The following is a 24,068-nucleotide window of genomic DNA, read 5'->3' on the forward strand; positions in this document are numbered from 1 at the left end:
GACGGTGCGTGAGTCGTGCTTGGGTAGCTCAGTTGGTAGATAACTTGCCCGCGAAAGGCAAAGGTCCCGAGTTCGAGTCTCGGCCCGGCACACAGTTTTAATCTGCCAGGAAGTTTCGTACCAGCGCACACTCCGCTGCAGAGTGAAAATCTCATTCTGAAATCATTAACAGCTTGCACTCTACGTGCTTGAGCATTGTCCTGCAAAATGATGGTCAGGTTCTGCAGAAAGTGTCATCACTTCTGTCTCTATGCTGTTCATATTTGGAAGACAGCCTACGGTCAGCTTAGAGACAGAAGTGATGACACTTTCTGCAGGACCTGACCATCATTTTGCAGGACAATGCTCAAGCACGTTGAGTGCAAGGTGTTACTGCTTTGTTTGACTGATGGGGCTGCTAAGTGCTATACCACCTACTGCACTCCCCTGACTTGAGCCCTCGTAAGTTCAACTCGATTTCTAAACTGAAGGAAACACTTCACGGCATTCACTTAAGAACTGCAACAAATTCGTCGGGCAATAGGCCGCGCCGCTCGAACTGTCAACACAGCTGGCACTGCTTAGAGTATCCTACGATTCCACATCGCTGGCAACGGGTTATACACAATGCTGGTGACTACTTTGAAGGTCAGTAAAACTCTAAAACACTTATCTATTTTGTACGAGCTGTAAATAAATAGTTGCCACTATTAAAATTCCAACCCCCGTATTACTTTTGCGAATAAAAGTGATGAATAGTGACAGCAGGCGAGATGCTGCAGAGACCTCTCACAAAAATGATAAAAGAACGATAAAAGGTATGAACTACTCGTACGTTACAATAAAAGATCTCAAGAGTCAAAACTTCCAAAATAGAACCCAAAAGTCATAAGATGCGGTACTTGTATAAAACAAATTCAATGTATGGCGTCTGGAGGTTCCATTCTTACAACTCGCTGCTGAAAACGAACATTACACTATGACACAGACACAAATTTGAACACAGCGAACACACACTTCAATGATTGGACGGTCATTTCATAATTTCGTGAAAAACAGGAGGGGTACGAAAGAGAGATTTAAACACGGATCTCCCCCTTGGTAGCGCAAAGCCGTGACCACATAGCCACGAAGCCATGGCTTTTCAATCTAGCTCTGTGTTTCACGTCTTGAGGTTGGAGCGTTCGCTGTTCCTATTTTCCTTATTTTTATTTTTTCAAAGTTCCTTACACCTACTTTACAAATGTTGACCCAAATATTAATTTTTTCTGCAGTTTCTGATGATTTTGGGTCAACATTTCTAAAACTCTGATTCCTCTCTCTCAAACTCCATCTTATGGTGAGAAAGGGAGAGTTTTAGTTTTAGCGAATCAAAATTTACGAAGTAAATAAGTATTTTTTTATTTATCCGTAACCATTTTCCGCGAAAAAATGAGAACATGGATTTTGTTGTATTACAGCGCCAACTACCAAGAATCAAAACAAATGTTTAAGACAATATGTACGTAATTTTTTATGTAGAATCTGATTCTGCAATAAACAATGGGAGGTTCCCATTTGAAATATTAAAGTTGCCTCCCGCCCCACCCCAGGGGGCTGGGGTGTGTCTCCGAAGTCTTCTGGGACTCAACTGCCACGGTCATCAGTCCCTAAGCCTACACACTACTTAACCTAAATTATCCTAAGGACAAACACACACACCCATACCCGAGGGAGGACTCGAACCTCCGCCGGGACCAGCCGCGCAGTCAATGACTGCAGCGGCTAGACCGCTCGGCTAATCCCGCGCGCTTGATGGTGGCGGGATAATTTTAGCACCAGCAGATGTCCCCCTCGAAAATAATCAACTTTGGATATTACACATTTTTTCGTGTGAAGCTTCTTTTCCAAGTTATTCTGGTTTGTCAAATTAAAATTTACACCCTGTATAATAAGCTGTTCCAATGCGTTCATTTTTCGTTGCTTTGCTTGCTTCGACTGCTTTGCTTCTTTTGCTGCCTTCCTGTTCGAACTGTTACACAGATCAATGATCAATTTGTTAGTAACACTAGACGATAGTATTGATTACGTTGCTGATGCTATGATATTGGCGAGCTGAGTCTTACAGGTATTTATTGAATACGAATGATATGCTAGCCGATGGACAAAAATAGTCAGAGGCGTGTAACTTCTGCTCAATGTAAATATATGTTTCACCGTCTTACGTGCTTTCATTTCAGTAGTAAATAGAGAGAATCTTCCTAGTGATCGATAGAAACGGACTTTGATAAATAACAGATAGAAGACGTGGTTGAAAGACAATCAGTGATTTATTAACAATAGTGATTTCGAATGGACTTGCCTATTTTTTCGAAGTAACTACGAGTGCTGAATTGATTTTATTGTTGTTTATCTGAAGGACTAAATTTCATAGTGTGATTGATTACTAATCAGAGGTGATATTCAAAGTGTTGATGAAGCAGAGCCAGAGTTCTTATTGTAGTACTCTGAAGGAAACTCCATGGTATGATTCTATTGAGATAACGAAGAATTTTCTAGGTGGCATAGTTAACAGAATCATGTTATATCTAGGTTCAGGATTATTGAATGAGTAACTATTTTACCTTTGCGTCATCGTAGTTTTTACCAGATGTAGCTAGAAGAGTTTATGCCTCTTGATTTATAAGCAAATACAAAACCAAAACGGAGACTACGTCGTCTTAATATTCACAAGGTTTAACGAGACGGCATAGTAACTGTTTTGCTTTATGTATTCTTGTGCTAGTTTTTTTTTTATTCTGGTATCTATGTAAGAAAGTGAGTCTGTTCATATGCACACGCATGTATCAATCTACACCACTCAAATTGCTGCAGTTAACAGAATGAGCCTGAGAAACATGTGTAAAACATAGGAAACGATTTTTATTTGTCAGAGACATACCCTACAGTGTAGAAGTAGCTGTACAGTGAATGGAGGATAGCCCTCTGAATGGAGGATAGCCCTCTGGCATGATTGCAAAGAATAATTCGCTAATATAAAAGAAACTGTTAGCTGATGAAAGACCGTGGGTATGAGATCTCCGTTGTTTGGGGATTTCTCACTTTTGGTAGTGGCGCGTGGTGAAGATTCATTGAAACGGAGAGTGCCAGATGACGTCAAGTTTCTTCTTTTCGTTTTGCACAGCTAGAGCTTTATAGCTGTCTGCACGTTGAAACGTCCCCTTTGAACAATTTATACAGGACTGTGCTTAAACTGACGCACAATATTTTTAGCGCAACGCAATCTGACTTTCAATACTCTCTACAAGAGAATGGCCCTGACTAACATTAACCTGTACTTTTCACAAATCACTTACCTCACAAAAATCTTGGTTACTCTTACTACTGCAATACAGCCAGCGCCACTACTGCCAGCTAAATAAAAGATTCAAACTATGGAAGGCACTAACTACTGATAGGGATAGTTAGCAAATGAAAGATATTAATAGAGAACAAACAATGTATTTACCTTGATATCATATATATATATATATATATATATATATATATATATATATATATATATATATATATATATATATAGAGAGAGAGAGAGAGAGAGAGAGAGAGAGAGAGCAGTTCATGACAAATTTCGAAACTCCGCAATCTCTCTCCCCACATCCACCACTGCTGGCGGCTCACCTCCCACTGGGCAACGCTACGCGCTGTTCACAGCCAGCTGCCTAACACTACAATGGCGAGTATTACAACAATGCAAAGCAGCCACAGACTGCACACAGCACAGCCAGTGATTTTCATACAGAGGTGGCGTTACCAATAAAAAAACCTAAACAGCCTACTTACATAGCCCCCATGCTCCCCACAAAAAAAGTTTACAAATTTTTTTGGGCACTGGCCAATACATATTTGTTAAAATTTTTCATAATCGTAATTACAATAACAAAGAAATCAAATGCACACACTTATTGATACAATGTTGGTCAAAAGCTAAAATTTTCTCACAGTCCATAAACACAGTCCTGATCATTCATCACAGTAAAATATCAGTGTTTTTCTCAAAGTCTGAGCAGTAAAAGAAAATGCACACGGAAGTAGTGGATTTCCATGCAGTCTTGAAGAAGTAGTGTTGTCCTTCCAATGGATAGACAGTGCTGACTCTTGACATGCTGACAGGTAATGGGCCACAACAGAGCAAACCCACAGCGGAGTCAGTCGAAGTTTTGAAGAGTATTGGTGGGTAGGTCATCACAGAGCAGACCCACTGTAGTCCTGGTAGAAATAATGGTATAGATGGATCATCAAAGATGCAGACCCACTTTAGTCCTTGTAGAGATGGCCAGCAGCCATCCGTTGTGACTGTGCAGGTGCACAATCACCATTGAAGAGTCTTGCAGATAATATAGCAAGTCCATAACCACCACTTGTGCACTCACAAAGTTTTTGGAATTGTCCTTAGAACCAGCAATGCTGTTATCCAGTCCTTTGCTGAATTATTAACACACATACAAACACTAACAGTCCCTACTTCTCACATATTGTCCATATACTATGACCAACAGAAACGTGTGCAGTGAAATGTAACTTACAAGTTAATAATATGATGAACTGGTGACAAGTACAATTTTATAACATAAGAACACAATAACAAAGGTACAAAACACATCAGTAAAGAACATAACAATACAAATAACATTTGTGGTAATAGGGGCTTTACAAAAGAATAGAAATAAACATATACATCAGTGTTACAAAAATAATGACATAAGTACATACATAAAGATCAGAATAAATTTTGAAACATCAACTTCACACATGAGCATTAAAACAAAACAGAATAAATAATATCTAAGCATATTTACAAAGAAAATAACATATTATCAGAAAAATTCTACAACATAACTCTTATTAGCTAAACACATAAAGACAGGAAAAACACAAACATACAAGAGTACACAAACACATAGTGGGATAACACAGGTAAAGGACAGGGTTTGTTTTACTGCAGTATTTTGCAAAAACAACTTTCTTTACTTCTCGGAGATCTCCCTTCGTTCTTCATTATTTCCCAAAGTCCTATCTATACCTGCTTTCTGTATTTTTCTCATATAGCCTCTCAGTGCATTTCTTTCCATTCATCGCAACTCTTTCTCTTCTATAGTCTACCCCCTCTTAAGCTAACTTAAATCTACTGAGCTCAGATGCTAAACTAAGGAACGAGGCAATGCAGCAGCAGAAAACAATTAACACAAACAGCAATGATCAAAAATACAAATGGCGAAGCAAGCAGCATAAATTACAACTAATATAAGGCAATGAGCAGCAAACAAGAAACATAAATCAGTAGTAAAACTGGCTTAGAAGAGTAACACAAATTAAAATTAAATAGCACTATTCCTGGCAAACAGCATAACTTATACCTAAACATGACAAAGTTCAAGCAGAAAAAGTATTACACTAAAAATGGCCATGTCTAATACCTATGTCACATCTTAACACTAGAGTGATGCATCACGATAACTTACTCTACCAAAAAAATTACCAAGTAGTTGAAAAGAAAATTAGGTATTCAGTTCCTGTTACTAGTCCCTTCTTATTGTTCTTTCCATTCCAAGAGCTCCTTTTTCGAAGAATGTGGATCATAAAGTAATTATTTAATAGATCTGTTGACAGAAAGTGTTCACATTAGCAAATGCATTTAATTTTATTTTATGAAAGACAGCTGGAAACCAGATATCAAATGAAATAAGCAACTATGTACAAAGTAAAGCATAAAATAATCATTCAGTAGTCATGAGGCATTTCATAAGTTAGTAGAAATTCTCTCAACTCTCGTAGAAAGACGCTTGTCAGAATCAGGTGTGCAGATGTAAAAATATTTCTCGTCATTTCTTTAGGCATTTCTGTAAATATCACAAATTAAGAGCTCCACAGTGTAATCATATGTTTTCAAGTTCGACCGTGTCGTTTTTGCGATGCTCTCTACAAAGAAACGTCAATAGCGAGGATAATGGCCTCCCTTTTTTTTCTACCTGTGCCGCTGAAAAGGGCTCGCAATAATGGCTTTTTCTCCAGGCGTCTGACACACCTGGCCGCTCAGCTGGGTGCCCACGACGCATTACGTGCAGGTGGTCACTGAACTTTCTTACCGAAATATTTATGACACCAGTTTCCGCTACAGTGACAGTCTCATATAAGTATATTTCACAGGTCAAGAATTTGGGTTACAAATCTGTAGAAACAAAATCCTATAAATATAACAGCGTCCAAAAAATTTTCGCCAGCATTGTGATACATTCACGCATATACACACATTTCATAACTCTTAAAGTACGATTCTTGGTTTCCAACAACCTTTTTCACAAACCATAGTCCCTAACTTCTATTCATTATTCATATACATATAAACACATAATCACATTCCTTATATAGCATCAGCTTATTGATCATAAACATACCTCAACAGCATAATACACATCGTCGTCGTAAAAATAACATCATAACACCTCAGTCAAATCTCAAAAACGTCGTAGCTTTCTGCAATAATTTCAAACCCTAAAAAATATTCTCTGCTCATTTCAATAGTGTCATCTACCTCAAACGTACCTTAAAAATCATGATCTCATACCAAATATATCACTCAAAGCTCTCATAATATCACAATGGGTCCGAAAAAATATGAACAGTTCACAAAGTACAGACAAAATACAATTTCATAAGTGTGAAGTTATCCAACTGTGTAATTGCGTAAACATCTGTCACTGATGTAGTAAAAAAAATGTTTGTCTCTCAGTTAAATGATTAGATAGCTGTGTAATTTGTGTGTTACAGAAATATGGTACCGATGTGTAAAGTTGTATAAGCAAACACCATATTAGCTAGGGCTCCTTGTGCTTGCCAAACACATGGTACACAAAGTAAGTGTGTACCCCCCTGAGGATTAATGTAATTATACCCTCAGGTGTTACAGATTACAGCAATGGAATGAAATGTATCACGGAAAACTTTCTTTGCAATTCAAAAATCTTTAAAAATAAATGTTTTAAGTACAAAATTAATCACTCAAATACGTGTCCTGTAGCGCTAAACTGTGCGTCATGTTGTAAGATAATCTCTGTGGAAGTCTCGTAGTTATCGTCCTCCTAAAGCTAAGTTCTGCAGAAGTCAATGTACTTACCTCATGATAAACAAAAGTGAAATGCTTTGTGTATAGATATCTTAGTTATTACGCTTATTGTTGTGATGAAGAAAGAACTGTACTGTAACATATTGTTGTGCCACGCAAAAGGCTGTCTCATTGTTGCTATACCACAAGAGTTACTACTAAAACATGTTTTTCTTTCGAGAAGAATTCAGAAAGCTGTGCAGATATAAAACAGATACGCCGCAAAAGCAACATTGTAAATTGTCACTCATTAGTAGCATCGTGATAACATCGTGTAGCTGTCACATAAACTAACCACTGTGTCCTCTGGTATCTCACAGAAAGTACTTTAAATCCAGAATGTATTTTCAACTAAACCAAAATGTTGCATTAAAATCTCAAGTTAAAAAAGCACATTATCTCTCAATAAACGGTTTTATGTGTGAAATGTGGTGTAAACCTTTGCTCTTCCTAGTACGCAGAGTTTCAACTTTAACGCAATTATCAAGTGGTATACGTCGGTAAAGAATACTGGAATTTTTCTCAAGGTTAGCGTCTATGTTATTTTTCTCGGAGCCAGCCGGCGCAGGTGTCTGCCTGCGGTGCGGGTCATTGTCTGTTTCTTTGTTGGCGCGCGTCGTTATTGGGATTAGGAGACCGAACTTCTACAAATTCGCCTTGCCGAGAGGGCCCAGCTCTGTTATAATCCCGCCAGTTCTGATGAAATTCAGGTCTGTCGTTATGTCGGTAGTTTACATAGTCTCTTTCTTGTCGGCCATGTGGTGGAGAGTTTCTTCCTGAATCGTACCTGCGATCTGAACTGTTGCGTCTGAAAGTATTCTGTCTCCCTTGATAATAATAGTTCTGGTTACCATATTGTCTGTTTCTATGATTGTCTCTGTCATATTCATTACTACAGAAATGCGATCTTTCTCTGTAACTATTATTACTCTGCCAGTGGTTGTCATATGGGTGGTGTCTGTTTTGGTCACGATTTGCGTTGTAAGAATAGCCTTGTCGTGTCCAGTTATTGTTTCTGTCGTCACGAAACTGTGACGTATGTGACCTGTAGTGATTGTTTTCCTGTTTTCGCATCCGGCGACTGTCTGTGTCAATTTCTAGTTCTTGTAACAGTCCCTGAAAAGCTTCAATGTCGTCTTTGCAACGTCCTGCCAAAATAATATTTCTTAAATGTTCAGGCAGTTTCATTAAGCAAATGCGGATGAGTTCTGAGGGGCTGTATGGGTTTGAAAGATATTGATTCTTATGCAACATGTCTTCAAAATATTTCATAAGACTGGAAAATTCAGATTGTTCGAAACGTTTCATCATTATGATGCTATGTTTTACTCGGTCTTGTGTAGCTTGAGACCAATACGCTGAGAGGAAGGCATGATAAAATTCTCCTTCACTGTTACAATCGTGAATGACCGATCGCATTCTTACAGCTGGTTCATTCTCCAAGTAGCCACACATAAATTCTAATCTGTGTTCTAACGACCAGTTGGGAGGAAAACAATGAGAGAATTGATGGAGCCACGCTTGTGGATGAATGTCGTTGGCAGAATTCTTAAACATTTTGAATTTACGTGTAGTAATGAACAGCTTATAGTCAAAATCATCGTGTCGGCGAGTCGCATATCGGTCATTGTTACGTCGTGTCGGCGGTTCCATCTCAAAATCCAACGCGCCTTGCCAATTTCTTTCATAATTTCCGAAGTGTCCTGTGTTATTATTTTGTGGTTGTTCCGTATTTCTATGTCCCTCTTCCCGTGTTGGAGCGCGAGTGTCCTCTGAAATACGTAATTCTTGTATTACCTGTGTCAGCTGATCTTGTACTTCCCGGATTTCTACTTGGTGTTGCGTATTAATTTGATTCAGATTTTGTTTCAGTTTCCTAATGTGTTCGCTCTCTTCTGTGTCAGTAAAGACTACCGGTTTTGTGTCATTCAGATTATCATCTACCTTCGTAGATAAATTATTTAGCTGATCCGAAAGTTCAACTACTTTCTCTGATAATGTACTAATTGCCTCCATGTGTCTTTCTACTTTGTCCTTTAAGTTTTCCTGGGTTTTTGCAAGTTGCGTAACCGAATCGGTAGATGCAACTGAGTCAATTTTAGCTTGCAAGGTCTCATGATTTTCATGAACAATAATTTGCAATTCTTTTATGGCTGCTTCGTGATTCTGTAATGCATTTTCATGCTGCGAAAAAATAGGTTGAAAATGCTCACAAATTTGTGTTTTTACATCATTACAGACTTTTTGACATTTCGATTCAATGTTATGTAACTCGGTAGTTAAATCTTCACGTGTTTGTTCAAGCTTATTTTCCACTGAGTCTAACGTTTGAAGCTTTTGTTCCAATGTGTCTAATTTTTGAAGCTTTTGCTGTGTTTGTCTCTGATTTTGTTCCATTGTGTCTAATTTTTGAAGATTTTGCTGTGTTTGTCTCTGATTTTGTTCCATTTGTTGCATTAATTGCAATAATAATGTATTAGTGTCCGGAATCTGTTTCTCTATGCTTTTTGGCAGTGCATTTTCACCGGCAACATTCACATTTTGACAAGCAGAAAATGTGTCTTGACTCATTTGAGAAAACGGTGAGGACCCAAAACCTAAGTCTACAGTATTTGCAATATTGTGTTCTGCCATTCCCGATTCCTGAGGCGAGCTGTTGCCGACCGATCGATCGATAATGCTTCCCTCTTCACTAATTGTTTCCCTGTCCACGCCATTGTTTGCCGCACGCCCCATTTCCCTATGCACAATTACCAAATTACTAATTTGAACATTAGTTAATTCATTACTCGGTGGCGCTAACACACTGCTTTCATTTTCACTGTCATTTCTCAGTTTACTTTGGAGCCTAGTATTACGTTTTTCACATGCCATTATTGTCACAGTATTTCACACGACAACACAGAAAAACACAATCTGAAGAGCAAAAATAGGGGAACACATTAACATAGCACTGAAAATAATATCTAGTTAATTGCAGCTGCGAAATACTTGGTGCAAATCTACATGCATACCACAACTGTTTTACTGTACAACAATGAAAGACTGCAACTACAAAGGAGATTTTCTCTACAATTACGCGCTAGCAATAAACAAAAGCTACACTAATTACACAAACTACAAGAAAAAATCAGAAGATTCCAGTGAGGTATCCTCGGCTAAGGGTCGACATATGAAACGTCCCCTTTGAACAATTTATACAGGACTGTGCTTAAACTGACGCACAATATTTTTAGCGCAACGCAATCTGACTTTCAATATTCTCTGCAAGAGAATGGCCCTGACTAACATTAACCTGTACTTTTCACAAATCACTTACCTCACAAAAATCTTGGTTACTCTTACTACTGCAATACAGCCAGCGCCACTACTGCCAGCTAAATAAAAGAATCAAACTATGGAAGGCACTAACTACTGATAGGGATAGTTAGCAAATGAAAGATATTAATAGAGAACAAACAATGTATTTACCTTGATATCATTATACATATATAGAGCAGTTCATGACAAATTTCGAAACTCCGCCATCTCTCTCCCCACATCCACCACTGCTGGCGGCTCACCTCCCACTTGGCAACGCTACGCGCTGTTCACAGCCAGCTGCCTAACACTACAATGGCGAGTATTACAACAATGCAAAGCAGCCACAGACTGCACACAGCACAGCCAGTGATTTTCATACAGAGGTGGCGTTACCAATAAAAAAAACCTAAACAGCCTACTTACAACGTGATAGACATCACTTACCTTGCATTTTTATTTCCCGTGTATTTGGACAGATTCTCTTCTGTTCCCTGCGATGCCACCGTAGCCTAAACATGTCTGAGAGGTTGCCATGTGCAGAATTTGAAACTACTAGACGTAGACACGCAACCTGCAGGATATAAGCGCCCAAACAACAACGACAAGACGAGTGTAACTTTCTATCTCGTTTGTTTATGTGAGTAAAGCTTTGCGTTTGTTTGTGTTTTTGTGTGTACATGAGGGAAAGAGATAGAGACTGAGAGAGAGAGGGAGAATTGCCACATATGTATGACGCACTGATCACTTAACAGAAAAACTCATTAAGCCAACCCCTCTGGCACACTTTAATACTCCCACTATTAGAGCGATTCTGACATCACACAGAATTTTGAAATAGGATCCACACTCCCCCATCACTGCACAGCATAGGAGTCAGTTATCCTGGTTTAAGCTTTAGCGAGGGCTGTCGAATGTTGGGAGGTGCAGCAGAGGAGTAGGAGGGGAGCCATGCACTTTTTATTTATCCATCGCTCCCATAATCTTGTTGGATTACTTGGTGAAGTCTCGTTTACAGGGAAGCAAATGAAAGCAAACATAAGTGAAAGAGTCTTCGCGCTCAATTCACCACTGTTGACTACCATTCGCTTGTATCTGTGAACAAGCTACAATACTCCCCCATGTAGTAGCAAGTTACGTGTCTCAGTGTCTAGTTTTAACAGTCAAACGGCACACGCGAGGTTTGTGTTTGGAGATGTGTGAATCGGTTAGCCTTGCGAAATTTCTGTAGAGAACATCTGTCTGGTATCTTCTAAAAGTATCCCTTTCGCAGCGGATGACAGCACCCCGTGGCCTCGTTGAGATATTGTAGCGCTGTCCAAACGGTAGGAAGCTGAGGAAATAATCTGCAGTGAAGAGGGCACTATGTATTTTAAATGATGCCATCTTTTATTATGATCGTGTGCTGGTAATTACATTAAAGTCATGTGATACCTCCAAATATGGTGGCGCACATCCCTTTACCCAGAATAGTGCAGCATCTCGATGTGGTATGGACTAAACAAGTCGGTGGGAGTACCCTGCAGAAATATTGAGTGATGCTGCCTCTACTGCACTGCAAAAGTGTTGCTGGAGCACACACTGACATCTCGATTATGTCCCATAAATGTTCGACGAGTTTCATGTCGGGCGATCTGGGTCGCCAAATCATTCGTTCGAATCGTACGGAGTGTTCTTCAAACCAGTCGCATAGGACTGTGGATCTGTGACACGGCGCATTGTCATCCATTAAAATTCCACCGAGAACACGAAGTCCATGAATGGCTGCAAATAGTCTTCAAGTAGCCGAATATAACTACACTACTGGCCATTAAAATTGCTACACCAAGAAGAAATGCAGATGATAAACGGGTATTCATTGGACAACTATATCATACTAGATCTGACATGGGATTACATTTCCACGCAATTTGGGTGCATAGATCCTCAGAAATCAGTACCCAGAACAACCACTTCTGGCCGTAATAACGGCCTCGATACGCCTGGGCATTGAGTCAAACAGAGCTTGGATGGCGTGTACAGGTACAGCTGCCCATGCAGCTTCAACACGATACCACAGTTCATCAAGAGTAGTGACTGGCATATTATGACGAGCCAGTTGCTCGTCCACCATTGAGCAGACGTTTTCAATTGGTGTGAGATCTGGAGAATGTGCTGGCCAGGGCAGCAGTCGAACTTTTTCTGTATCCAGAAAGGCCCGTACAGAACCTGCAATGTGCAGTCGTGCATTATCCTGCTGAAATGTAGGGTTTCGCAGGGATAAAATCAAGGATAGAGCCACGGGTCGTAAGACATCTGAAATGTAACGTCCAGTGTTCAAAGCGCCGTCAATGCGAACAAGAGGTGACCGACACGTGTAACCAATGGCACCCCATACCATCACGCCGGGTGATACGCCAGTATAGCGATGACGAATACACGCTTCCAATGTGCGTTCACCGCGATGTCGCCAAACACGGATGCGACGATCATGATGCTGTAAACAGAACCTGGATTCATCCGAAAAAATGACGTTTTGCCATTCGTGCACCCAGGTTCGTCTTTGAGTACACCATCGCAGGCGCTCCTGCCTGTGATGCAGCGTCAAGAGTAACCGCAGCCATGGTCTCCGAGCTGATAGTCCATGCTGCTGCAAACGTCGTCGAACTGTTCGTGCAGATGGTTGTTGTCTTGCAAACGTCCCCATCTGTTGATTCAGGGATCGAGACGTGGCTGCTCGATCTGCTACAGCCATGTGGATAAGATGCCTGTCATCTCGACTCCTAGTGATACGAGGCCGTTGGGATCCAGCACGGCGTTCCGTATTACCCTCCTGAACCCACCGATTCCATATTCTGCTAACAGTCATTGGATCTCGACTAACGCGAGCAGCAATGTCGGGATACGATGAACCCAATCACGATTAGCTACAATCCGACCTTTACCATTTCTCCTCCTTACACGTAGCATCATAACAACGTTTCACCAGGCAACGCCGGTCAACTGCTGTTTGTGTATGAGAAATCGGTTGGAAACTTTACTCATGTCAGCACGTTGTAGGTTTCGCCACCGGTGCCAACCTTGTGTGAATTCTCTGAAAAGCTAATCATATATATCACGGCATCTTCTTCCTGTCGGTTAAGTTTCGCGTCTGTAGCACGTCATCTTCGTGGTGTAGCAAATTTAATGGCCAGTAGTTTATTTCCAGTTAATGATCGTTTCAATTGGACCAGAGGACCCAGTCCAATTCCATGCAAGCACAGGCCACACCATTATTGACCACCACCAGATTGCACAGTGCTTTGTTGAGAACCTATGTCCATAGCTTCGCGGCGTCTGCGCCACGCTAGAACCCTACCATCAGCTCTTACCAACAGAAAATCCGGACTCATCTGACCAGGTCACCGTTCTCCAGTCGAGTAGAGTCTAACCGGTATGGTCACTAACCCAGGAGAGGTGCTGCAGGCGATGTCGTTCTGTTGGCAAAGGCTGCCGCGTCGGTCACCTGCTGCCATGGTCCATTAACGCCAAATTTCGTAGCAGTGTTCAGTCGGGTGCGTTCGTCGTACGTCCCACATTGATTTCCGCGGCTACTGCACGTATTGTTGCTTGTATGTCAGTTCTGAAAACTGTATGGAAAAGCCGGTGTTCTCGGTCGTTAAGTAAAGGCCGACAGCCACTGCATTGTCTTGCAGCGCTAAGACGTCCGCCCTATTCTCTCTCAAACTTTTAGACAGAATCTCGGCCTTATTTCTGTACAGTCCCTCAACATTCAGTTGTAATATTCTGAGCACGTTCCCAGGTTGTCTCTGAACAGTGCCGTTTGTATAGGGTTTAATATTGTTGTTAATTTCGTAATCGCTGTTGGAATTATCTTTAAATCGCGTTCTGCGGAAGTTAGCCTAATTGGAAAGGACCAGTTAGTTGCCCAGGGAGCACCGGCTGTGATCAAGGCACATGAAGATGCATTTGAAGGTGAAAAAAGTGACGACTCACATGGAGGTCTCTGGCGACTGAGACCAAATGTTTCTAAAACCGAGGTAAGCTTGTTGCACCTCTCTAACCGCCTTTCATCAGCAAAGAGCAATCTACAGTTCTGCCCTCTTGAGACAGTCAGATACAACGAAAGCCCAAAATACCTGGGAGTCACTCTGGACAGAACTTAAACATACAAAAAACACCTTTCCAACTTGACCAAGAAGATAGAACCATGAGTGAACATTGTGACTAAGCTGGCAGGCAGTACATGGGGAGCAACCACATAAGTCCTCCGAGGAGCATCCCTTGCACTGGTATACTCTGCAGCAGAATACTGTGCACCAGTTGGGCTCCGAAGCGCCCACGCAGTGAAAGTAGACGTCCAACTGAACTCAGTTATGAGAGTAATTAGTGGTACAGTCCGGTCTACACCCACCTGCTGGCTACCAGTGCTTTCAAACATCTGTCCACCAGACCACCGTCGAAAGGCTGCTCTTTACAACCTCTGTCAGCAAGTTTCTGAAAACAACTCGATCCCTCTTCATGACGATTTGCTATCGCTGCCCAGGAACCCCTCAAATGTATAAGACCAGCATATGAAATGAGAGTCCAAATGCTATCCACAGGATTCGACCAGGACGCAGAGTGGAAACGTGAGAGTCAAGCTACAAGAACCCGAAACCACAAACTGGTAGACAATCCAACAGTTCCAGTTCCAGGCTTCCACCAACCGAGGGAGGTGTGGGTGCAGTTAAACAGATATCGGACGGAAGAGGGTAGGTGCAAATACAACATGCACGAGTGGGGCTTTACAAGTGACAGTGTATGTGACTGTCGTGACACCCAAACAATGAGCCACATTGTGAATGAATGTCCAATCAGACGCTTCCCTGGTGGCACTGAGAAGCTCCAACAAGCATCCCACGAGGCACTCTGCTGGATCGAGTCCATCAACATCCGAATGTAGTCTGAGCCGTTTTAAAACTTGTGTACTGTATATAATTTCACATGTTCATTTTTATATCTATTTCTTTGTTTTGCTAAATGTGTATTACTGTAATTGATGCATGCGACAATAATAATAATAGTAACTGCAGTGTCTGTGGTGAGTGGTAATGCCTGAAATTTGGTATACTCGCCACGCTCTTGATACTGTGGATCGCGGAATACTGAATTCCCTGATGATTCCGGAACACAATGTCCCATGCGATCAATTCCAGCTACCATTCCGCGTTCAAAGTCTGCTAATTCCTATCGTATGGCCATAATTACGTCGGAAACCTTTTCACATGACTCACCTGAATACAAATGATAGCTCCACCGATGCACTACCCTGTTACAACTTGTGTACGTGAGGTTTCCCACTACTCTTGCCACCTCAGTGTAATCCAATAAAGGCTAGCCGTCCTTGACAGTAATATGGTCGTCATCGGCGATTAGTGAAAATTTCCAATGCGCGGCGTCGATTAGCTGTGGCCATCACATTCTCGTCAGATCATGACACGTTTAATAACATGATTATCCATAACTATTGTCTACTGTCATCGGTATCGGTACATTGCCCACCACCCAGATATTCTCCTTCATAAACAATTAGTACTATTTTACAACAACTGTCAATTTCTACACCGTGGCTAACCACACATGAGCGGTCACTGTGGCCATCTCCACTGGACCCTCCCCCTGCACTGACAATGGTGTTCCCGCCTGGCTCGAGCGTTTCCACCAATCACAGTAATGGAATCTTTGTGCTACTGCAAACAGTGGAGCCTTGCTTAGCCAATAGCAAGCAAGGACGTTGTTCCCAGGTGGTTGAGGTGGGTGACTCTGTGCCACATCAGCAAAATGTCATGCTCGAACTGCCACGTGTCCTGTCCAGACCGTGGGTCTCGTGAAATATTGCATCATTTACTAATAATCGATATCCACTTTAACATAAGCGTTACAAACAGTTTACACTAGAGGGAACGCAAGATAACACGAGATAACGAGCCTCTGAACGCTGCTTTATTTTCTTTCTGACGCTAATAAACAGCACACAGGATACTAGAGTCACGATGCAAAACTTTGATATTCAGACAGGACTACTTGGCGTGGCAGGTTTTTGACGAAGTAGGCAAAATGGGAAGTGCAAGAAGAGTCTGGGTGTCTGAATTTGTACGTAAATGTGAAACACGTCGAGGCAGTCCACTTATCAATTAACAGCAGCTTCAGATTTCCTAAGCGTCTGTCCAGAACTTGGCACATTTGTCGGTTGAAACTTATGGCTGGCTTCTTATTACAAATGAAGAGGAAATTTAAAAGCAGGACAGTAATTAACAACGTCCAACATTATCTGAAGAAATGCTAGCATTGACACTTGGTTATTGGTAACTGGAGTCGTTTAAGTTACTGCAGCGTTTTTTCGCTTTTCAGTAGCTTCTGTATCTCAGACAGTTTCTAGTGTCCGCAGTGAGATATACGAAGCACCTTAAGGATTTCATTAAGATTCGTGTAATGGAGGTAATATAAATAAAATACGATTAGTGAAGTGTGAAATGTACATAGCTACTACTTGTCACGTGTAGCCTACTGTTGTTGTTGTTTTGGTCTTCAATCCAGAGACTGGCAGCTCTCCATGTAATTCCATCCTGTGCAAGCGTTTTCATTTCCAAGTGACTACTGCGCCCTACATCCTTCTGAATCTTCTTAGTGTATTCATCTCTTGGTCTTCCTCTACGATTTTTACCCTCCACGCTGCCCTCCAATACTACATTGGTGATCCCTTAATGCCTCAGAGCATGTCCTACCAACCGATTCCTTCTTCTAGACAAGTTGTTTGCCTTTGCTTAATCTGTAGGGTCAGTATTGACTCACGAGTTCCAACATTGCTATGGAATCCAAACTGATCTTCCCTAAGGTCGCCTTCTACTACTTTTTCCATTCATCTGTAAAGAATTCGTGTCAGTATTTTGCAGCCGTGATTTATTAAACTGATAGTTCGGTGATTTTCACACCTGTCAACACCTGCATTCTTTGGGATTGGAATTATTATATTCTTCTTGAAGTCTAAGGGTATTTCGCCTGTCTCATACATCTTGCTCACTAGATGGTAGAGTTTTGTCAGGGCTGGCTCTCCCAAGGCTATCAGTAGTTCTAATGGAATGTTGTCTATTCCCGTGGTCTTGTTTCGACTTAGGTCTTCCAGTGCTCTGTCAAATACTTCACGCGTTATCGTATCTCCCATTTCATCTTCACCTACGTCCTCTTCCATTTCCATAATGTTGTCCTCAAGTACATGGCCCTTGCATATACTTCTTCCACCTTTCTGCCTTCCCTTCTTTGTTTAGAACTGGTTTTCTATCTGAGCTCTTGATATTCATAAAATGGTTCTCTTTGCTCCAAAGGCCTCTTCCGTTTTCCTGTAGGCAGTATCTATCTTACCCCTAGTGATATATGCCTCTACATCCTTACATTTGTCCTCCAGCCATCCCTGCTTATCCATTTTGCACTTCCTGTCGATCTCATTTTTGAGACGTGTGCACTCCTTTTTGCGTGTATCATTTACTTAGTTTTTGTATTCCTCATTTCATCAGTTAAATTCAATTCATCATCTGTTACCCAGGGATTTCTAATAGCCCTCGTCTTTTTATGTACTTGATCCTCTACTGCTTTCACTATTTCATCTCTTACAGCTATCCATTCTTCTTCTACTGTATTTCTTTCCCCTGCTCTTGTCAATCCTTTCCTAATGCTCTCTCTGAAACTCACTACAAGCTCTGGTTCTTTTAATTTATACTGTTCCCATCTCCTTAAATGCCCACCTTTTCGCAGGTTTTCCAGTTTTAATCTACAGTTCACAACCAATAGATTGTCGTCAGATTCCGCATCTGCCCCTGAAATGTCTTGCAATTTAAAATCTGGTTCCTAAATCTCTGTCTTTCCATTATGTAATCTATCTGAAACCTTCCAGTGTCTCCAGACCTCTTCCACGTATACAACATTCTTTCATGATTCTTAACCCAAATGTTATGTTCTGTGCAAAATTCTACCAGACGGCTTCGTCTTTCATTCCTTACCCGCATTCCATATGCACCTACTACTTTTCCTTCTCTCCCTTTTCCTACTATCGAATTCCAGTCTCCCATGACTATTGAATTTTGGTCTCCCTTCACTATCTGAATAATTTCTTTTAGCTCATTATACATTTCTTCAGTCTTACGGTCGTCTGAGGAGCTATAACCTTGTACTACTGTGGTAGGCGTGGGCTTCGTGTCTTTCTTGGCCACAATAATGCGTTCACTATGCTATTCATAGTAGCTTACCCGTGTGCCTATTTTTTTATTCATTATTAAACCTACCCCCGCATTACCGCTGTTTGATTTTGTATTTATAATCATGTATTCAAAAGACCAGAAGTCTTGTTTCTCCTGCCACCGAACTTCATTAATTCCCACTATATCTAGCTTTAACCTATCCATTTCCCTTTTTAAATTTTCTAACCTACTTGCCCGATTAAGGGATCTGACATTCCACGCTCCGATCCGTAGAACGCCAGTTTTCTTTCTCCTGATAACGACGTTCTCTTGAGTAGTCCCCGCCCGGAGATCCGAATGGGGGACTATTTTACCTCCGGAGTATTTTACCCAAGAGGACGCCATCATCATTTAATCATACAGTAAAGCTGTATGCCCTCGGGAAAAATTACGGCTGCTGTTTCCCCTTGCTTTCACCCGCTCGCAGTACCAGTACAGCAAGGCTGTTTTGGTTAGTGTTACAAGGCCAGATCAGTCAATCATCCAGACTGTTGCCCCTGCAACTACTGAAAAGGCTGCTGCCCCTCTTTAGGAACCACACGTTTGTCTGGCCTCTCAACAGATACCCCTCCGTTGTGGTTGCACCTACGGTACGGCCATCTGTATCGCTGAGGCACGCAGGCCTCCCCACCAACAGCGAGATCCATGGTTCACGGACCTACTACTGTCTGTAAATATAAAAGTCAGAGTACTGACTGACTGATCAAACCGCTAAGGAGAGAAATTAGAAATTTGCAGAGAATGCTCATCTTATACTGTAGGCATCGTTTCAGAAGGGATTTTCGAAATTACACTCCTAAGGGGCGAAATAGGGGATGAAAGGCTTTTTGAAAATATTTCGCTATTAATGCAATTTTAAAGCTAGAACTACGAAAATTAGTATTTGGTTTGCCAAAAATAAAACAAATATGTGTTTCAGCAGTTTTGTAAATTCACCTGCTGAGAGGATAAAATAGTGGGTGATTTTTTTAAATAACTCGTTATTAAAGAACTACTGCAGTATTTGTAAAGCTACGTCTGTGAAAATTGGTATTTGACTTCTTGGTTAGAAATTTAAAAAAATGCGTGTTTCACTGGTTTTGGGAATTTATTCCTGCAAAGGAGTTTTGGGAATTTATTCCTGCAAAGGAGTAAATAAGGAACGAGAAGTTGTATGAAATTATTTCATTATGAAAGCGTTTTCAATGCTAAACTATGAAAATTTGTATTTGGCTTCTCTGTTAGAAATAAAAAAAATGTGTTTCACTTTTTTTGAAAATTCAGTTCCTAATGGACGAAAGTTTACACCTGATTCTGGAAATTCAATTCCTAATGGGATGAACGCTTTTAAGAAAATATTTCGTTTTATTAAAAAAATTGAAACTAAATGTATAAAACTCATACAGTGTTTTTTTTTTCGACCACCTTCTAAGATTAAGGCCCTCTTGGCGCCCGTAAATGATTATCTTGGTTTGCGTAAGGCTGGAGTCTATCGTATTCCATGCAGTTGTGGCATGTCATATATTGGTCAGACAATCAGGACTGTGGATGAGTGGTGTATTGAATATAAGCGTCACACACGCTTACAACAGCCGAGCAAATCTGCTGTTGTAGAAGATTGCCTTGACAATGGTCATCATATGGAATACAACAACACGGAGATTCTGGCTTGCACGTCCAGCTATTGGGATAGTGTTATTAAGGAATCTGTTGAAATCCAACTATCAAGCAACCTTATAAACAAAGAGGGTGGATTTTTGTTTAAATGCTGCTTGGAATCCGGCTCTGTGTCTCATAAAAAACAGAGGGACAGAATTAGTGCTATCTCACCTGTTGATTAATAGTCACTAGCCGTATTAGCCCGCACCCGGTAGCTGAGTGGTCAGCGCGACAGAATATCAATCCAAAGGGTCCGGGTTCGATTCACGGCTGGGTCGGAGATTTTCTCCGCTCAGGGACTGAGTGTTGTGTTGCCTAATCATCATCATTTCATCCCCATCGACGCCCAAGTCGCCAAAGAGGTGTCAAAGCGAAAGACTTGTACCAGGTGAAAGGTCTACCCGACGGCAGGCCCTCGTCACACGACATTATTATATTATTACTATCGATATTTCTGATGTTGGTTATCTTTTTTGGTTGTGTTGACTCTACGGTTAGTTGTTCGGTGTGTGGTATCTTCCTTGTTTCTCCTCTGTGAACCGAGGTATCAAACTCCCTTGCACATTGCTTCCTCCTTGCATTTGTGCCTTGAGAATGGCAGGGTGTGCTCCTGTCGAAATATTGGCGGTGGTCGACGACTTCACCCGGCAGCAAACCCGTAAGTTATTTGAACATTCAGTTCACCGGGAAAAGGTCTCACATCTACAGAAACGTTAGAGAAAAAGCGGCTGATGGCTATTGGTAAGGAGGACTGGTACCAATATCCTTAGTGGACAAAGTCGGCAGTTCCGAGAGCCACTTGGCGGATGATGTTGCTGTATACAGATAAATCGCAACGCTACAAATCTGTACCGAAATTCAAGAAAACCAGCAGAGGGTCGTCACTTGGTGCAGGGATTAGCAGCTGACGCTCATCACAAGTATAGAGCATAAACCCCTTGGAATACATGCTATCGTTTGATTGCACGAAACAGTCATATCCACTGAATATTTTGGAATATGTTTATGAGTGATTATAAGTGCAATGATCACATAAAACCGTTCAGAGAAAACGACGTTGTCAGACTGAGGCTCATGCGCAGATTCCTCTATAGCCCGCCTAGAATAACATAACGGAGAGAATTCCCATTCGACAGTTAGTTTAGTATTTATTGCTTCTCAATATTGGACCCTTTTCAGGTAGGTTTTATAGAGGAAACACAATTCAGAGAAGATCAGCGCGTTTTGCCACACGTTCGTTTGGTAAGTGCGAAAGCATTACAGAGGCTCTCATTCGATTCCAGGGGTTTATGCTACAAGGGAGCCACTGTGCAGCACAATGTGATTTACTGTTGAAGTCTGGAGAGCGTGCGTTCCTAGAAGCGACGTGCAACATATTGATTCCTCCGGTCTATAATTCCTAGAGAGACCATTAAGGAACAATTAGAGAGGTTTGATCTCATATAGAAGGTTCCTAAAAGGCGTTCTAGGCACACACTGTTTGCGGATGGATCTGGAAAGAGGGACAGTGGCAACGCTGAACACAGTATCCCTTTGCGACTGGATCAGGAAAGTGAGGAAGTGGCAGTGCTACTCACCATACCTCATTAGTGAGTGGATCAGGAGAGGGGGATAGCATCAGTGCTACACGCAATACCCGATTGGTGACAGGATCAGGAAAGAAGGGAAGTGGTAGTGCTACACACAGTACCCCATTAGCGACTGGATCAGGAAAGAAGTGCTAGTGTTGCACGCACTACCACATTAGTGATTGGATCAGGCCAGAAGTAGGTGGCATTGCTACATTCAGTATGCCCCTCCCCATTACACATATGGCATATGTATTCAAAGATGCATATACATATGGTATCTGTATTCAAAGACAATATTGCACAAGTATTTATAGTAGTCCCCTGGAGATTACAAAGGTGGAACTAGTTTCTTAACAGGATTTGTGGTCACCATGAATTTTAAGGCATTCTCTGCAACATACTCCCACGCAGGCCACAAGGTTGGTAAAGAGTCCTTGTGGTAGATCGTCAAATTCCTTTATCAGCACAGTTGATAAATGCTGGGCGGTTCATGGATAACAGATGCAGATGTATATAAGGTACCTGAGATCTTTTGGGTCAAACTGAAATAGGTGCTAGTGGCTCCACAACCAGTTATATTGAGAAAGCGACTCAATGGTAGAAGATGCATATTTATTGTGTTATGGACATGTACAGTCTACACCGCAATTAGAACAACGTAGCTCATATCAGTCGTTCAAAGCGACGACCGCCAGTTTCATTGCATATATTGCAACACCGCATGGAGTTCTGCAACACTCTGCCAAAGATTCTGGGTGTTTATTGCACACTGGAACAGGCACTGCGTGATAAACAGCCAACACCTCTGACCAGTTGGTACTGTTCAAGATTAGGTCACATCATCCATGTTGGTGTTTTCAACAACAGTGTCTGGAGTGAGGACAATCACCACGCCACCCTCATGTCGGTGACCACCAGCAAAGATTCTATGTCAGTGCATGGGTTGCCTATGTCCAAGATCACCTAATATGACACAATTAGCTGACTTCCCATAGTAGACGATGTTATTTTCTTTATAACCACTTCAACGCAATAATACTGCTGGAGGCAAAACGTATTTCACTTTGATACATAAGTCTTCAATGATCTGGAACATTCATGAAGCTTTGAGTTAAATTATCTGTCGTAGTTATCGCAATAAAGACTCTCAGGTTTGTTAAATCAGTCGAATACATTTCAAGAAATAACCATTGGAGTCATATTGTTTGACAATGTATTGGTATGCAGAATAACTGGCGTTGGTGGTACGCACAACAGCTAGACTATATAGAACTGACTCAGTTACAAAGTATTTGCTTCTTGAAGTACATTCTGCAACTGTTGAAGGATGTGTGTCGATGGGGCCTTGTGACGCAGACCGAGGTGAACAGAGCAATCTAGTGGAAACAATAAATCATTTGGAAAGTTCTCGCCGAGTTTTAATATGGCACCTCCTGGCTCCCATCCACTACATTTGGAGTCAATACGCCACATTTTGCGTCTGATGCCACAACAACACTGATTTCTGCGGTTATTTTGCGCAGTGTTGCTTGTCTGTTAGCACTGACAACTCTACGCCGTCAAGTGAAGGCCGTCGGACATTGCGTCGCCGATAGTGAGCGGTAATGCCTAGAAATCTTGTATTCTCAGAACACTCTTGACACTGTGGATCTTGGAATACTGTATTTCCTAACGATTACCGAAATGGAACATCCCATGCATCTTCAGAGTTTGCTAATTCCCTCCGTGCGTCCATAATCACTTGAGTACAAATGACACCTCCACCAGCTCACTGCCCTCTTATATCTTGTGCACGCCATACTGTACGAGGTGCATTCAAGTTCTAAGGCCTCCGATTTTTTTTCTCCGGACTGGAAAGAGATAGAAACATGCGTATTGTTTTAAAATGAGGCCGCGTTCATTGTCAATACGTCCCAGAGATGGCAGCATCGTACAGCAGATGGAATTTTACCGCCAGCGGCGAGAATGAGAACTGTTTTAAATACTTAAAATGGCGACGTTTTTCTTACTTGAACAGCGTGCAATCATTCGTTTTCTGAATTTGCGTGGTATGAAACCAATTGAAATTCAGCGACAGTTGAAGGAGACATGTGGTGATGGAGTTATGGATGTGTCGAAAGTGCGTTCGTGGGTGCGACAATTTAATGAAGGCAGAACATCGTGTGACAACAAACCGAAACAACCTCG

At 41.5% G+C, this 24,068-nt stretch overlaps 1 protein-coding gene across 1 annotated transcript in view; it reads left to right on the forward strand.

Moving 5' to 3' along the window:
• The window catches only part of LOC126252131 (uncharacterized), a 131,027-nt gene that overhangs the window by 40,362 nt on the left and 66,597 nt on the right, over positions 1–24,068 (forward strand). The window lies entirely within an intron of this gene.

Source organism: Schistocerca nitens, chromosome 4 (genome assembly GCF_023898315.1).
Source record: "Schistocerca nitens isolate TAMUIC-IGC-003100 chromosome 4, iqSchNite1.1, whole genome shotgun sequence".
In the NCBI taxonomy this organism is placed as follows: Eukaryota; Metazoa; Arthropoda; class Insecta; order Orthoptera; family Acrididae; genus Schistocerca; species Schistocerca nitens.